The sequence below is a fragment of the Stegastes partitus genome, unplaced genomic scaffold (assembly GCF_000690725.1).
Source record: "Stegastes partitus isolate 25-593 unplaced genomic scaffold, Stegastes_partitus-1.0.2 Scaffold2, whole genome shotgun sequence".
NCBI lineage: Eukaryota > Metazoa > Chordata > Actinopteri > Pomacentridae > Stegastes > Stegastes partitus.
In genome coordinates this window covers 1,686,744-1,691,864 of record NW_007577733.1, presented here as the reverse complement: position 1 = coordinate 1,691,864, position 5,121 = coordinate 1,686,744, and positions in this window count along the sequence as shown.

Genomic DNA, 5,121 nt, shown 5'->3' with positions numbered 1-5,121 from the left:
AAACATAAGCCTGCAGAAAATATGCTTCCCCCAAAACGTGAATAAGAATGCAGCTTAGTTGCATCAACACCAAGTCTTTCAGAGACAGGGTTGTATTTAATTATGCCTTCCTACTGGTTCAATGATTCAAGGTCTTTTTATTGGTCACAAATACAGCTACACATGGTATAACATGCAGTGAAATGCGTGGTGTACCTGCTCCACACCGGAACAATGATAAATAAGAATAAGGAATAAAACACACAAGAAATATATATATATATATATATGTGTGTGTGTGTGTGTATATATATATATATATGTAGAGAGAGAAAAAGAGAGAGAGAGAGAGAGAGAGAGGAAATAAATAAATAAATAAATAACATTTTCAAACGGTATCCCTGGTGTTAAATTTTGGCCCTGATTTGTTTATTTAGCTTTAGTTGTACAGTGAAATGTTTTATCCATATCTTTCAGTCGTCAATTTCACGTGTTATTATATTCAATCCAGCTGTCAGCATGTGTAACAGCTCACATTTTACTGGTACTAGGCGCCTGTAAATGCAACTCAGTGAATATTTTTATGATCCAAGTCTATTTTCCTGGTTTTTGTCTTCTAAGTATTTTGAGGCTACAGCTGTCATCCTCCTTGTTGTGTACAGTTACCATGGTTACAGCTGTTGTTCTTGTGTATCACAAAGTTGGTTGAAAAGGCACTGTTTACTCATTCTGCTCTACAGTGAAACAACAGTGAACGAGTGTCCTCAGTAAATCCTGTTAGCATTTTCAAACTCTTTCTGTTTAAAGAGAACCACTCAGTCTAATCTAGCCTCTAGTAGTTCCTGCCCACCCAGCATTAGTGGTACCAAAGCTACCGGGTCGCTCCACTACAGAGCAGCTGATTAAGCTGATTTCATGACTTACTACACCACTTACAGATTTGCTATTATTTTTTCAGTTTTTCTTACGGCTGCAGTGATTAATCAGCAACTATTTTAATAATCAATTAATGAATTGAGCATTTTTTTTAGGAGAAAACCAGTGAAGTTCAAGATTGCAACTTTGTAAATGAAATACTTCCTGATGTATTCCCTCCTCTAAATAGAAGAAGATATTCGACAAGGTCACCTTGGGCTTCGTAGAACACTGAAATCACCATTTCCTGACATTTTAAAGACCAAATAACTAAACTAGAAAAAATAATAGACAGAAAAACTGACTGTCAACACTGTATCATTAGTTGCAGCCATATTTTTCATTGATAAAATTAACAGTGAATACCTCTACATCAATGTATGTAAGTGCTCACAGCCCTTTTCACAGTGGGAGTCTTTATGGAATTGGAGCGGGGAAGTACATCACAGCTTGTGACTTACAATGTTGTAATATTGCCAAGGGCATGATTGTAGTAACTGAGTTATTGTGCTAACCATTCACTTCTTGAAACCATCAGCAATAATTTTAATAGTGTCTGGCACTCTTTACTCTTGGTCTCTTTTTGTCATAATCTACCCTTTCTCTTTCCGTCACCTGGGTGTGAACGTACAGCATGACCACTTGGTACAGTTATTACTGTGCATTTATCCTTTATAAAAATTTACTGATGAAACAAAGCCTCCGGGCAGAAATTTTGAATTTCAGTGTTTTTATTAGTCAGTATCTTTGTGTAATCATTTCAGAATGAGACTGATTATTGATTAGGAAGGTCAAGATGGATGCCTTCTCTTCAAATTGTGTGGAGACATGCTTAAGATGTGCTTAACAATGCTAAACAACTTAGCACTACTGCCACTAACTGAAGCTGTAAATGTGATAATTCACTCTGCCTGTAGTGGTCAGATTTATTTTGACCAATATATCCTAATCAACACACCACACACTTTTCAGGAAGTCACAGATGCCTCGACGTTCTGTGGCAGTACCATTCATTAGTAATTTTGATAAAGGGTCTGTATAATTTTCTGTGTAACAGCAGGTCCAGCGCTTCTGTTGTTTTCATTCATTTTGTTCATCAGACTGAATCTCTGAGGACCCAATGCCATCTTATGGCCATCTCCTCTCCAGCTGGTTCACAGGTGGCTAAGTACACTTTGCTCTTATTTGTCTGGCCTGGCTGTTCAATATTAGACTTCTCTCTGTCCATGGAAGAGCCACTGATATTGTTATGAGAAGGGAGCATGGAATCAAGAAGAGCAAAAAGGCATTTGGCTGGCATTTCCCACCTTGGCTATATCCAGCTCCTGGTGCCTCGGCCAAACTGTTTCATTTCTGTTTGAGCATTGATGATGACACTGTTCCAGGTCTCCACCTGTGTCCTCCTCCTCTGATCAGTGCGGTGGCCATGCTGGGAGGGGATAAGCAACAGCAGGACGCTCTCATCTTTCCCTAGTCTTTCCGCGCTGATAAGCATCAAGAGATTATCAGGATTGCAAGGTGTTAGAATCTCAATCTTTTATGCTTGACCTAAGATCGATGTACATATGTCTGTTTGACTCTAGTACTTCAGCTTTGGTCATGCACAGTCAAACTCATATTTATGCATACCCTTTTACCAGAAAACGATCCTGTTTTCCTTGGAAGTGTTTTATAAAACGTGTTTTTAAACCAGGAAAGATAGCAATGCTTGTGCTCCCCCAGCACGTCAATATCTAACTGTTTCTTCCAGGTTCAGAATGAGTCTGTGGGGGGTGACTACGCATGACAGTAACCATGATCAATCCACATACAGTGAAAGTAATGAGACTGTGTTTCTCCTTTGGACAGAAATCCATGCATTTTTCTGTGTTTTCTGACCAACTGATGAACAAAAAAATGTCTATTCTGCTCCAGTTAATGAAATCCTGAAGCAGAAGAAATGTATTTGCTATTTTATCTCTTGAATATGACTATTTTGGCATTACTGACTGTTCTCGGATTGGCTAAAACCTCTTTGGGGGCACCAAAAATAATTGTATGCAGGAAAGCCAATGTATAGGATACTTTAAAGTGCTTCAGCGGCTACATTTTTTTTTAGAGTGCTTGTTCAAACATATTATCCTACTCATGCCTTTGCTCCATACTGGTCAAGGTTTAGTGACTATGCGAGTTAAATGACATTGAATGTTATAGAAGCAAAACCTGGTTTCCCGTCCAAAAATTATTTGTATTGATGCACTGTGCATACACCTACTTCATCCTCACATCAAGTAGGCGTATGTACTTTATGTGCGTACACCCACATTGTGAAAAATGTTGTGCACCGGCTAATGATTTCCACAGGAAGGAGGAGGAGGACCCCTGCTCACACAAAGCCAGACGCCACAAAATGAAAAGATGTAGCATGAAGATGCATTAACTTTTGAAATTACTGATATAAAAAGAAAAGTGCATTGCCTCCATACAGTGATTATATGTCACTGAAACAGGTTACCCTGTCAGAGTGACTTGTATCTTTTCCTCCCCCTCCATCTTAAACCTCAGAAAAACACCCATTCATGATAAATGATCTGAGATGCACTTCAAAGCCTATATGTCATCATCTAATTTATGCATTTTATACTGTTGATATAAGCTGAAGAAAAGCCAGCACAAACTGATTGATGACCTGCAATTTGATCAGATATGCTTTGAAAAATTAGCTGCTAACAGGGTTACCGTTCACATTATTTGAACTTCACGCAGCAAGGTGTGATGTTCTCACTGCCGGATGCTCTTTGATTCATTCATGTGTCAAGAGTTCTCACGATAAAATGTAAAAAAAAAATTATAATCATAATTTTTGTCGTCATGGAAAAATGGAAGAACCGACACAGAAGACAAGCAAAAATACATCAAGCTAATGAATCTTGTATTTAAAATAAATGTGTCTCTGTATAAAATGTACAGTATGATCTTCACAGAAATGTCCTGTTCATGTTCATGGTTTTTTTTATCCCCCTCAAATGTGCTTCATTTGCAACTTGCATGAGCCCTCGAGCTGTGTTTGCAACCCTTAGCTAGCTTGCTTACTGGTTTTCTAGCTAAGTGCAGCCATTTACAAAATACAGAAATGCACTTTTTAAAGCCTTCAATCAGCAAATGATGACACGGCAAGAAGCAAAAACGTTTGACAACCGACCCCAGTTACATGACATGAGCACAGTCAGTAAAGCTGCATTCACTGGTGGAACACAGCATCCACTCATTAGTCTGTCTCTATGTCAGTCTCATCTATCGAAGTGCAAATTACAGTTTTTACTGATGGGATATCAAGCATTGATAAACATAATTGTGGGGCATCTGGTTTGGCCCAACACTAAGAAGGAGGCACAGAGCAAAGTGTTGTAGATGGGCATGAGCGGATGGATGGATGAAAGGATGCAGAAAAAGATGGAGGCATGGCATGTTCTTGGGGGTGAGGGGACTTGGAGTACCTGGTCCAAATAACAGGGAAGGCCAGCTGGGGCTTTTGGCAAACATATTTAGAACCAAGTGGCAGACCCTGAGCCCCTGAACTAATCCTGTTGCAGGTGATTATGTGGAGAGAATTTGAGAAATAAGCAGAAGACTACACCCCCTATTCCTTTCCCCTATACTTCTGTACCCTGCTGCGGAGGCTTTTTGAAGGAGCATGTACGTTAGATTGCACATCAAATGTGAAAGTTATCCATTTGTCTCGTTGAGCTGTCGTTTTAAAAATTCAATGAGATCAGTTTAATCAAAATTTACACGGAGAGATGCTTGTTACTATCACATGCCTGGTTTTAATATGAATATACTTGAGTATGATGTTCGTTTTCATGAATAATTTCAGATGTCAAAGCAAAACATAAATATTATGTCATCATGCACAGATCAGTATGTTGCAAAAAAGCAGGATTTTTAAATCAACAAATATTTCACATCCAATGTCTCACATTAACGCTGAATAGGATTGGAAGTACTAGACGCACATTTTTTTATTTTTTTTAAACCTGCTTTTTTAAAGCACCCACACACTGAAATCATCACCTGCCGTGTCAATCCATGTCTGTTTAAATTAGGCAATCAAGAGAGCATTGAAAGAGTCATAATTTTTGAGGTTTTGTCAGGAGGACTGACCTACTTTGGGGTAAAAAGACTTACAATTATAATGTGAAGACTTTAAACTGTTTAATTTAGATTTATTTAGATGATAGTGTGCAG